Source organism: Sarcophilus harrisii, chromosome 1 (genome assembly GCF_902635505.1).
Source record: "Sarcophilus harrisii chromosome 1, mSarHar1.11, whole genome shotgun sequence".
NCBI classification, from domain to species: Eukaryota; Metazoa; Chordata; class Mammalia; order Dasyuromorphia; family Dasyuridae; genus Sarcophilus; species Sarcophilus harrisii.
In genome coordinates, this window is record NC_045426.1 from 265,413,718 (window position 1) to 265,427,035 (window position 13,318).

The following is a 13,318-nucleotide window of genomic DNA, read 5'->3' on the forward strand; positions in this document are numbered from 1 at the left end:
ATCTTCCCTCCCTCTCCTCTTTTGCTGTGTGTCCCTCTCTCACTTTGTCCCTCTGTCTGTCTCTGTCCCTCTGTCTGTCTGTCCCTCTCTCTGTCTCTCTCTCGATGTCTCTGTCTCTTTGTCTTTCTGTCTCTCTCTGTCTCCCTCCCTTCCCCCACCCCGTTTCTGTCCCTGTGTCTCTGACTGTCTCTTCTTTTGATTTGGTTTGGTTTGGTTTTGTCCATAGATCCCCAGTGCATTGCTCTTGGTAGGCACTTAAATGCTCACTGAACTGCATTGACTCCCCCTAGGGGCTGCTTCTGTTGTTCCATGGTGGAATGTATGTGTACTGGACCTCAGCTTTTCTTTAGTGTAGGGAACTCCGGGTGTAGAAAATCCCTCTACCAGAGCAGGGAGAGGAAGGGAGGGGGAGGAGGGCACCTTCCCTACATGCTAGAGCCTTAGAGATAAATGCCAGAGCACTGAGAATTTAAATGACTTTCCTAGAATCATCCGATGAATAATATATGTGAGGTGGGACTTGAATCTAACTAAATTCAGGACTGCAGTTTCCTGATAGATTCCAGTTAACAAGATAATAGAATCAGCTTGGTAGGGCATGCAAGAGCTTGCAATGCACTGGGAAATTTTGGGGAATCTATGGTCATCTCCCTGCCAATATCTTTTCCGTTTGTCAAAATGGCAGAATATTCTACAACTAGTTTTTGTAGAACTAAAATCATAGACATCCCAAAAGATCACTGGAAGGCATATGACAGTTCTAAGCAGGCTTAAACATGGCACAAAGGATATATGAAAGCTACTGGAGCTCAAATTTATCTATCTATAAAACTTAAAGCTTATCTTCCATTTACTGTGTAGCTATCTTGTATGCACCCTTTATTTACGAGTCATTTCCCCCATTAGAGCATAAACTTGTCTCAAGAGTTTCTTTGTAAAGCATTCAGCACATAGTAAATAAATGCTTCTTGAAATATTTTCTCTCTATCTCTCTCTTTTTAAAGCTTTATTCATCTGAGGGTTTTAATTTTCATTAGGATGGGAGATTGATGTTTTCTTTTACAACATGACTTTTATGGAAATGTTTTGAATAACTTCACTTGCAGTTTCTTAATTGTGGATGGGTATAAGGGAGAGAACCTAGAATGCAAAAAATAATTTTAAATATAAAAAATAGCTTTAAATATAATTGGGGAAAATATTAAATAAATAAAGAGAAATAATTGCTTCTTGATGGATAGATGGATTTATTCATAAAGGATATCCAGGATATGAGTAATAGGCATTGTGAACCTATAAGAGTGAGACCCAAAATAGGTTCATTCAAATGTTACAGTGCTACTCTTAAAATGGTGAGATAATCAGAAGAAGGTTACTTGTACATCAGGTAAATCCACTATCAAGAATTTATGGAAGACATGGGAGGGACCTATCTGAGGGACAGGGGAAAAGAGAGTGATATAGAAGATAACTGCATTGTAAAGACAAAATATATTAACAAAAGCAATCATTTTAAAGAGTTTATGGGACATCACAGATGAGAATAACACAAGGCAAAAAGTCATGGTGACAAACTATGCTGAAGAAAAATAGATCCATTAGTAATAAGAATTATTTAAGAAAAAATGATAATAATAATTAAAATAATAACAACAATAATACCTGACTCTTATGTACTGTTTTAAGTTTGCAAAAGTTGTTCAACTGGATGCAAGCTGGTGAAACAATGGATACAATGCTGTACCTAGTAGAACCAACAGGATCTGAGTTAAAATCTGATCTCAAACACTGTGATTCTTAGAAAGTCACTTAATCTGTTTGCCTCAGTTTCTTTAACTATAAAATGGGAATCACAACAGTACTTACCTATTAGGATTGTTTTAAGTATCAAATACAACAATATTTTCTTTGGGGAGAGGGGCATTTAGCATAATACTTGATGAAGAATAGGTGCTATATGTTTATTCATTTCCCTTTCCTTTTTCAACTCTAAGAAGCAACCTGTTGACTTCTCTGATAGCATAATGGAAACTTTTGGTTTTCTGAATTTACTCAATGTATAGTAATTTTTTTTCCCCACACTCTTATTTTGTATGTATCTTTGTTTTTTAAGTGGTTTTTTTTTACACACTTATAGGTTTATGTAAGCAAGAGATTGTAGGGTTTTTTTTTTCTTGTTAAATGTCACTCTTTTTCACTTTATTGGATTGTTTACTCCATTCACATTGAAAGTTATAAGAGTTTATATATATATATATATATATATATATATATATATCTTTTCTTCCATCTGTTACTAAAATCATATTTTTCAAGTTAGCCCCTCTGCCCCACCCCTTTTTTGCTCTAAACACACAGTATTATGTTCCTTCAGTTATTTTCATCTTTTTAAAAAAGGTATTCTTATTCTCATTGGCTCTCTTTTCCTTACTCCTTATGCCATCTTATCATTTTTTACCCTTTACCTTTAAGGTTTTGTTAATCACATTTTCTCTTCTGCTTTTATCTGGTAAAGTATTTTTCATCCTCTTTTTCCCTTTTTATCCAGACAAATAGATTCCACCTTTTCCTCTTTGCCTTCACCTAAGACTATTCATTGTTGCTGTTGTTTTAATTTAGTTCTTTGCACATTTTTCCAAGAAGTTTTTTTTTTTTTCCTTGCTGAGGCAATTCGGGTTAAGTGACTTGCCCAGGATCACACAACTTAGGAAGTGTTAAGTTTTCACTTCTTTAATTAGCCATCTTCTTTTTCTATTTATTCTAGATCTTCATTCTCTGATTCATGACCTTTATGGTCAGCTTATTTCTTTTTCTCTCCCCTTACTTCTTCCTTCCCTCTCTCCCCTTTTCCCTCTCTCTTCCCCTCTCTTCTTCCATCTCTGTCTCTGTCTCTGTCTTTCTGTGTGTGTCCTCCTCCACCTCCTCCTCTTTCTTCTTGTTCTTGCTCTTGCTCTTCTTGTTCTTTTTGCTCTTGTTCTTATTCTCATTCTTGTTTTTCCTCTTGCTTCCAAAGTATCAATTGTAGGGTCTTCTCTCTAGGTACTTTAAGCCTCTGCTTTGCAGGGCTTACCCTATATATAAATTGTCCTTTAACATTGTGCTTCACTCTTAAAACAATGCCAATTATTATATATCAAAGAAAATAATATCTCTTGGTGAGACCCTTTCCCCTGACCCTTCTAATCTATACCTTTTCTTACTTTTCCTTTAAAAACTTATTATAATATTTTAAGGTTTTTTTTTCCTTTTTCCCTTCCTTCTCCCACCCACTGATAAGATAAGTAATATGAATCCAGATTATATCCAAAATGTCTCCTATCTGTTGTACTCTCTTACACTGTTACAGCTATTAGATCTCTGAAGATCTATTTGCCACTATTTCCTTGTGCACATTTAGAAAGAATTCTTTCAAGTCTTTCTCTTGTCACTGTTTCTTTTGCTGTATATTTCTTTTATTCACTCCTCCTTCGTTTCCATTGTTTGGAGTGTTCAAGAATCAAATAATTTCTTCAAGTCTAGTTTTTTTTTCTAAAAATTTTTCAGACTTTCTTTATTATTTAATATCCACCTTTTGTCCTCTATGGTCAAGCTTAGATTTTCAGAACAGGTCATCTTGGGCTGCATCTTGAGCTCTGGTGTTCTTTGGAAGACATTATTCCATTTCTTTTCCTTTTTAAAAATGGGTTCAGAATAGTCTGCTATTATTCAAATGTTCTCTCAATATTCGAAGATCTTTCTACTTATGGCTTGCACAATGTGTTTCTGAAATGAATAAAATTTAACTACTATGTGTCTTGGAGTTTGTAGTCTTGTTTTGTTGATTTTATTGTTTTCCCTGGAGGCTATCTGTAAATTTGCTCAATTAAAACTTCATTATCTATGTTCAGAAAGTCTGGGAAGTTCTCATCTATGATTTCCTTCATTATGGTGTTAAGATTTTTTATCCTATTGTGTTCTTCTGGGAAATCTATAATTCTTAAGTTGACTCTATGCATTCTGTCTTTGCAAAGTGAATATATTTTCTTTTCCTTTTTTTCCACATCTGTGTATTTGCATGCCTGATCTATTGCTCCTCCCTCCCTTCTTCTCTCCCTCCCTCCCTCCCTCCCTCCTTCCCTTTCTTCCCTACTTCCTTCCTTCCTTCTTTGTTTCTTTCTTTTCTTCTTCCTTCCTCCCTTTCCTCCTTTCTTTCTTTCTTCTTTTTCTTTCTTTCTTGCTTTCTTTCTTTTTTCTTTCTCTTCCTTCCTTCCTTCCTTCCTTCTCTTTATCTCTCCCTTCTTCTTTCCCTCCCTCTATCTCTGCTTCTCTGTCTTTGTCTCTCTTTCTCTGTCTCTTTTTCTTTCTTACTTTCTTTTTGATGGGGCTTGCCACTAGAGGTTCAGGTTTTTAATTCTGTCCATTAAGTTTGTTATACAGGAAATAAATTCTCATCTAATAATTCTTATTTCTTTTAAAAAACCAATTAGCAATAGACTATTGTGGTTCCATGCTCTTATAACATTTCATAGAATTCTCTTTCTTTTTGTTTCTTTCCATCAGATACAGAGTCATTTTCCTTCATTTTATAATTTTTATTCATTGTATATAATTTCATTTGCTAAATCTGGATGCCTTATTTCTTTCTGTGGCTATTATTTCCTCTGTTGTGTTCAAGATCTTCTTTATTTGACACTTTCAATCCTTCCCCCCAACTCTTATTTTCCTTATTATTCACTTCCTGACTCCTTCCCCTCTGACTGCAATTTATTTAGGCATTGGATCTCAAAGCATCTTAGGCTCCTCTTATACTTGGATTCATAATTCATTAGCCTAGGTTTTTCTGCCCCAACTGATTTTTAGGTACTCAGAATTGGCCCTAGCTGTATGTGGCAATCTTCCTCTCAGGTTTGGTAGAGTGTATACTGTTCCACAAGTGTACTGTGTCTTATCTTTATGACTTCCCCTTCTCCCACTATTCCTTAGTTTTCTGGTATGCAACCAACAATTTAGAGTCTGCTTTCCCTTGCATTGACAGTTCCAAGCTTTGCAGCAGTGGTCTTTCCAGGCTGTAGCCCCCAGCAGGCTTTTTCTTCTGAAGGACTGTGGCCAAACTAGCTGTCAAAGCTGAAGAAAACTTAAACAGACTGGGATTGGGGTTTTATCCCAGTAGAAAGAAAGAGGAGGAAACAAAGCATTGGGGAGGATTTTGATATAAGCCTGTATTATATATGTCTTTGGGTTTGCTAGTATAGCCTCATTGCCAGTAGCATGAAAAGTAGGGAAGGGAGTACTGAATGGATTCAGGGTTATTGAACATAAATTTGCTGAATAATTTCTGTTTTGCAGAGTTTTGAGCAGTTGTGAGAATCAAAGAATGTTTCTAGTCTGCTATCTTTATTGCCCATGTCACCCAGAACCTGTTCTTTCAAATCAAGTCAAAAGGCATTTGTCAAGTGCATATTGTGTTCTAGGTATTGTGCTAAGTATCTAGGGATATTAAAGAAAGATTTTTAAAAAAGTTTCCCTGCTCTGAAGAAGTTCACAATCTAATGGGAACTTGAGGCAATTTTTTTGATCTCAGACATGACTACCTCTGCTTTCCACAAACCTTGTAGAATCTTCAGGAATATTTAACTATTAACAACATGTGTGACTGTGGGAAAGTGACAACCTTTTAGTCTCAATTTCCTCATTTATAAAATGAAGGGGTTGGCCTTTATATCCTTGAAAGTCTGACTTTGTGGCACTATATCTGGAGCTCAAAGAGAGCACAGAGGATATCTAGTACAGTCAATCCCTTTTTACAGATGAGGAAACTGAGGTCCCCAAAAGTTAAGTGATTGCCTAAGTTATTCAGGGAAAAAATGTCAGAAAAGAAATCTGAACCCAAGTCCTCTGAATATAGTCAGTGCTTTTCCTATTGTGTCACATTCTTTCTCTAAAAATAATAAAAATAACTAGCATTTACCTAGCACTTTAAGGTTTGCTAAGTGTTTTGTATCTGTTGCTTCACAAAGAACCTATGAACTAGTTGCTATTATTATTTTCATTTTTACCAATGAGAAAACTAAGCTAAGAGAGTTCAAGTGATTTGTCCAGGGTGACACAGCTAGTAAGTGCTTGAGGTAGCAGGAAATAGGATCTGACCCATTTGTTTTTTATATTTTTTGAATGGTTAATTTAGTTTGTTATGATATTACTCAATTGATACCAACAATACTTTTATGGTAACTTTGCTAATTGCATGCATGATCTTTAGCTTTCAGAAAGCAGTAGAATTTGTCTTTCATGTATTTGGAAAAGAGTAACAGCAGAATTATTGCATGGTTATACTTTAAGTTAATAGAGTTGGTGATCAGATCCAGAAAACATTGTCTAAAAGCTACTCACTTACAAGCATAGTTTGTGATACTGTTGTCACCATGGTAGTGACTGATTGTCCCATTTCAGATTTTTAGTTCAATAGTACTATGCAATGGTACTGTGCAAATAAATAGTACTTGGACAATTAGATGGTATAGTGGATAGACCTTTAGGGTCTGGAGTCAGGAAGACTCATCTTCATGATGGCCTTTGACCCTTATTACTTATGTGACTTTGGGCAAGTTACTTCACCTTGCGTGCCTCAGTTTCCTCTTTTATAAAATGAGCTGGAGAAGGAAATGATAAATCACTCCAATATCTTGTCCAAGAAAACCCCAAATGGGGTTAGAAAGAAATAAATACGGCTGAAAACAACTAAGCAACAACAACTATGCAACTACCTTACTTCTGCAGCCTCCCAGCTGATCAGTTATAGAATCATGAAATCAGAAATTTAGAAGGGAGCTCAAAATACATGTAGTCCAACCTATACTTAAGGAGAATTTCCCTTTTTTCAAGAAATGCTTACCTACTTTCTATTCAAGGACTACCGATACTAGGAAACCCTTCACCTCTGGAAGCAACTCATTCCATTTTTTGGACAGCTCTTGTTGTTCAGAAAATATTCCTCATATTGAGCCAAAATCTGTTTTTTGTTTGTTTGTTTTGTTGTTATTCATTCTTCCACTAAATTTAATTCTGCCCTCTGGGACCAAGAAGAGCAAATGTAATTCTTCTTCCACATGACAACCCTTCAAATGTTTGAAGATGATCATCATATTTTCCATCCTCCAAATTTTCTTTTTTCAGGCTTAACAGCTCAGATCTTAAACCAACTCTTATGTAATTATAATTCATTCTTCTAACCCAATTGGATGGATAGGCAATATGATGTGGTGGCTAGGTCTCTGGGCATGTAGTCAGGGGAACTGGATTTGAAACTTATTAGCTTTGACATTGGATAAGATACTTAAATTCACAAAGCCTCATGTTCCTTAAAAGTAAAATATGGAAACTATGATAATGATGATGATAATGACAAATAGATAGATAGGAAGATAGAGATAGATATTATTTATATAGAATTTGAGGCTTGTAGAGTGCTTTATAAATATTAACTCCTTTTATCCTCATGACAACCCTGGAAGATAGAAGCTATTATTACCCCCATTTTACAGATGAAGAAACAAAAGCAAAATGACTTAAACAGAGTCATACAGGTAGGAACTATTTGAGGCAGCATTTGAATTCAGGTCTTCTTGACTCCATATCCAACAGAATCCACTGTGCCATCTAATTACCTCACCTAGTTATGGGACAAAAGTGTTTTGTAAACTTTAAAATGTTTTATGAATGTGATAATTATCTTTTTTATCTTTCTTTTTCCCTAAGTTTCTGTGATAGTACTCTTTTGGTACTCCTTTTATCTCTGTGGCAGCTTTTTTTCTTTCTCCTTTGCTGGATCTTCCTCTAGGTTATTTCTAATTGAGAGTAGCATCCCAAGAAACTCTGTCCTGGGACCTATTATCTTCACTTGCTAATCTCATCAGCTTTTATGGATTTTATTACTATTTTTAATAGTCATTCTTTTTTTTTCCTGAGGCAATTAGGGTTAAGTGACTTGATCACATCCCTAGGAAGTGTTAAGTGTCCAAAGCCAGATTTGAATTTAGGTCCTCTTGATCTTAGGGCTGGTGTTCTATCTATTGAGCTAGGTTCCCCATGCTGATTTCTCACATTTGACTATCTTGCCTCAAACTTTCTGCTGATTTACAATCTTGCATCTCAAATTGTCTTTCAGGACTGAATGTCCAGTAGACAGCTTAACCTCAATATATCCAAAATGAAATTCGTTATCTCTGTCCCCAGTCTCTCCCCATCCCCCACCTTTCCTTTTCTTTTTCCTTGGAGGGCAACACCATCTTCTTAGTTCTTCAGATTCATAATCTAGGAGGCATCTTGGATTCCTTATTATTTCCCATCCCATATTAAAGCTGTTGCTGAGGTCTGTTGGTCTTATCTTTTATTAATATCCCTTGAATATGTCTCCTTTTTTTCCTTGGATACCGCCATCACTCTAGTATAGGACCTTATCATCTTGCACCTAGATTAAGCAATAGCATATTGGTGGATCCACCTGTCTCATGTCTCTGCATTCTAATCTATCCTTCATTAAGTCAGTAGAGTGATTTTCCTCAAGTACATATTAACCCATCTTCATCAATAAACTCCTGTGTCTTCCTATTGCTTTCAGGATCAAATACAAAATGCTTTGTTTGGCATTCAAAGCCCTTTATAAACTAGCCTCTTCCTAATTTTCCTATCTTCTTATACTTTACTTTTGCATACATATACTCTTTGATTCAGTGACATTGACCTCCTAGTTATTCTATATGCAAGATCTCCCTCCACCTCTCAGCTCCAAGCATTTTCTCATCTGTCCTTCATGCCTAGAACAGAGATTCTTCTTCCTGGTTCACTCTGACTACTGACTTGTCTTCCTTTAAGTCCCAAATAAAATCCCATCTCTTTCTGGAAGCTTTTCCCAATCCCTCTTAATTCTAATGCTTTCTTTCTGTTAATAATTTCTGATACATCTTTTATGTAGCTTGCTTTGCATATATTTTTTGCATGTTTTCTTGCCCATTAGATTGTAAGCTCCTCAGGGCAGCTAGGTGGATAGAGTCCCAGCCCTGAAGTCAGGAGGACCAGAGTTCAAATCTGGCCTCAGACACTTAACATTTCCCAGCTGTGTGATCCTGGGCAAGTCCCTTAACCCCAATTTCCTCACAAAAAAAAAAAAAAAAAAAAAAAAAAAAAAAAAAAAGATTGTAAGCTCCTTGAGAACAAGATCTGTCTTTTGCCTCTTTTTGTATCCCCAGTCCTTAGCACAGTGGCTGGCATACAGTAAGTACTTAATAAATGCTTCTTTCTTCTTCATCCTCCAAATTACTTTATTTTATATTCATCTCTCTCTCTCTCTATATATATATACACACACTTACACACACACACACACACACACACACACACACACCCCTATTGTTTTATTGTTTCCCTCAGTTGTTTTGTTATTTAGTTGTTTGGTTATATCTGACTTCATAACCCCTTGGAGTCTAACTGACCATTCTGATGTCACGTCTTTTAGAATTTTAATATGCTAGATAGGACAAAAATACTGGAGTGGTTTTCCATTTCCTTCTTCATTGGATCATCTTTTATCAGAACTCTCCACTATGAACTGACCATCTTGGGTAACCCTGGCATAGTTCATAGTTTCATTGAGTTGCACAACTCTTCTGCAATGATCCAGGAGAAGTTTCCCTCAGTGAGTTTTAATAATAATGATAATAAATAACAGTGCTTCAAGCTTGATAAAATATCTTCATACATATGATCTCATTTGATTGTTGATAACAACCCTGTGAGGTGAATACTAATATTATTCCCATTTTATGGATAAGAAAACTGAAGCAAATGGAGGTTTCATCACTTTCCCAGGTTCACACAAGTGGTAAATGTCCGAGGAAGGATTTAACTCAGATCTTGAATCCAAGTCTAACCCTCTACTTACTCCATCACTGGCTTCTTATTTAAATTTTTACAGAGGGTGGGGGGGGGGGGGTAGTTTCCTTTAGGTATTTGTATCATATGTGCCTAACATAGGACCTTGAGCATAGGAGGTGCTTAATAAGGGCTGATGGAATGAATGTAATAGCCCCATCCTCTCATATTGTATTTGTACAAGTTGTGATTCAAGTATAAAACTTTACTTTTATCAGCAATGAAATTTATATCATTAGATTTGTTCTATTATTCTAGATTTTGAGTTTATTTATTTGCTTGTTTTGGTAGGTTCCTTGTTCTACAATCCAACATGCTACCATACTTCCCAGATTTGGGTCATTCAAAAATCTTGTTTTTTAAAAAACGCTGAAGAGACTAGGACCAAAAACAGACTTTAAGATTTCCATTAGAGACCTGCCCCATTTTATAACCTTATCCCCATATTTCTAGTTAGAATCAATGAAAACATTTCATTGGGCCTAATCATCTTTTTTCCAAATATTCCTTTTTATCTTTTTGTCCAAACTTTTCAGATTTATCTATACAGATATTCTGAAAGATCAAATGATTTAGTAGAGGATATGGCCTGTTTGTGTCTTTTGTTGCTCTAGTTCAGAATATAGGCAAAAGACTTTCTGCCATCTTTTAATGAACTGAAAGAAAATACCCACAGAATACCAGTACATGCTATGAATTGGAGAATGGGTCTATATTTCTTGAATAAGGCTCACCTGACATGCTTGTTTTTAGCAGTAGGCCCTCATTATTCTGTCCCCTCTTTTGCCCATTATAATTTTTTTCTATTGTGCCTCACAGAGATATCAATACATGAAGAAAACATTTAGAATAGAAGTAGTAGCCTGTGTAGCATAAATTCCTGCGTGTCTTAAACCATGTAGTCTAATCTTATATAACCTGTCTCCTGATGATTCTCCTTCTCATTTGCTCTGCCATATTATCTCCATGTCTTCTCCCCCTAGTTAGATGATGACTACTTTGAGACAGAAAGGGAGAGGTTGGAATCTCATACAGTTGTAGTAGGAACAAAGTTAGGGATTATTATTGTAACTGGAGATAAATCCCATGAATGGCTATCGCAGAGATGATGGAGTGCATTCTATCTTCCCATCTTCTGATTGGTTTGCCATGTATTTTTGGAATCATCCCACATATACAGGAGGCTCCTGGACTCTACTTTGAAGATTACTAATCTAATCCAATCTCCCCATTTCACAGATTATGAAACCGAAGAATTTTGCTTGGAAGTGAAATGTAATAATTCAGCAACTAATTCAAAGAATTCACCTTCTCTTTTTTAAAAGTAAGAAAAGTATTTGCTCATATGCAGAGCAGAGGTCACTTGATAAAGACAGAGAGGTGGGTTTACATCTTTTTTCATACTTTTTGTTCCATACTTTTAAGTGTGAAATGTATTCTCTTTGAGAAAAAAAAGAGGATAAAAGTAAGATTTAAGCAGTTTGTCTCCTCTTTGTTGTCAGCTTTCATCAGACTTGTGTGACTGCATAGAAAATTCATCAGCCAATTTGAATTTTTAAAAGACAGGTAAGGAAGGTGGAAGCAAGGGTAGGTCACTTCAGATGAATACAAAAGAGTAGCAAGGTCCTATAAGAATGTCAGGAATGTTTAAAGGCCAGAACTAGCTGAGGCTTGTGATGAATGCTAAGGACAATAAAATAACGATCTTTTCTTTAGCTATGTTGGGGGCAAGGGGAAGATTAAAGAAGAGAGGGCTATTTGTCTGCCTTGGGGCAAGGAGAGAGAAACTCATGAGCCTGTAGTCAGTTTTGCCTTGGATGGCCCAGCCCACACACCAGGCCATGCAGCACATAGCAACAGAGGTCAGCAAGACTCTGTTCTGCATCTAGTGTGGTCATAAGAACCTCCATCTGAGCCTTGGGAATGAAAATCTGCAAACAGAACTACAGGATGGGAAACTTCTTGATAACTCTGCCATCTGAAAGAATCAGAACCCTTAAATAATTCACATTGCACCACTGACAGCAAGATGTCCCATTTTCCATTCTCCGGGGCCATATTGGTTTTTATCCTACCCTGAGTTTTAATGACTAGGTTGTTTGAAATCCACAAATGACCTCTCTGTATACCTCACAGTTTCAGAATTCACTCTTTCCTCTCTTCAGAGGAAGAGTTTTATTGAATTTTGGAAGCAGGGAATAAGAGGTTCAGTTTATATCTGTGTTCTATGTTGTTTGCCTAAATTTTGTTCTTAAAATTAAGAAAAAAGGAATGCGTTGTCAAGAGTCTTATACTTTTCACAATAATTGTAAGAATAGGATTTTGAAAATATAAGTTTATGTAGATGTACCTGAACTTGAGATCAGAGATATAATAAATGATCTCCAGAACCCTCTTCAATATCAGTCTTTGACTCCAAATTCACCTTGCGGTGCTTATTTTGTAATAATTGTCAGCAAGACCTTGCATGCCTTCAGATGTGTGTGAGCCCCAGGGGATAGTTTTGACTTGGTATGATAACTATAATATAACTGTTTCACAAAATGGGTAGAATATAGGGCGATGGTCTGGGTCAAAGAGCAAAAAACCCCGTATATTCTAGCACTACAGGTTGTGTTGTCATGAGGGTAAACGGCACAGCTCATGATCCAGGAACAATATTCATTTAACAATATTCAACAATATTCATTCTGGGACATGGACCTGCTGCCCAACACATTTTCAATATTCTATTCTGCTTCATGGCTTCATGGGATTAAGAATTTAGAGTCAGCTAAGTGGCACAGTGGACAGAGCACTGGATGCAGAGTTAGGAAGATATGAGCCCAATCCACTTTCAGATACTAACTAACTGGGTGACATTGGGCAAGTTACTTAAATTTCTCAGACTCAATTTCCTTAACTGTAAAATGAGAATAATGATGATGATGATGATGATATTAACTAGCTCATAGGGCTATTTTGAGGGTGAAATGAGATATTTCTAAAAAACTTTACAAACCTTAAAAGTAATTTACAAATACCAACTATTTTAATAGTTATCTGTTGTCATTCTTATTTTTATTTTGCTTTTGTCTCAATCCTAGTTCTTCAGTACTTACTGATTTTGTCAGTCATTGTATCTTTATCTGAAAAATAAATTTGGACTAAATGGCCTATAAGGTCCTTTCCAACTCCAAATTTGTTATCCTAAGGGTGCACTTAAATTTCCAGGTCAGCCATGGCTAGGAAGCACTTTTTAGTCTAGTGGTCATATTCTGGGCTCTGATCAAATTTTTAGAATTGGTGTTTAGGACATAGGACTCTTTCTCTGAACTTCTCCTGAACTGGAATCCCAGCAAACATCACACCAGTTGGGCTTTGAAACTTCCAACACTTAAGACACCATTGTGTGGAGGAGGTAGCCCAAAAG

The 13,318-nt window shown here is 36.1% G+C and overlaps 1 long non-coding RNA gene across 3 annotated transcripts in view; it reads left to right on the forward strand.

Moving 5' to 3' along the window:
• Window positions 1–9,537: 9,537 nt before the first annotated feature.
• Window positions 9,538–13,318, forward strand: part of LOC116419733 — a 44,464-nt gene continuing 40,683 nt past the window's right edge. For 2 of the 3 annotated variants that reach the window (XR_004230024.1, XR_004230026.1), the window contains exons 1-3: window positions 9,538–9,670; window positions 11,146–11,286; window positions 11,409–11,472. This is a non-coding gene — a long non-coding RNA (uncharacterized LOC116419733). The remainder of the gene's footprint in view (window positions 9,671–11,145; window positions 11,287–11,408; window positions 11,473–13,318) is intronic. The other variant, XR_004230025.1, reaches the window with a different exon arrangement.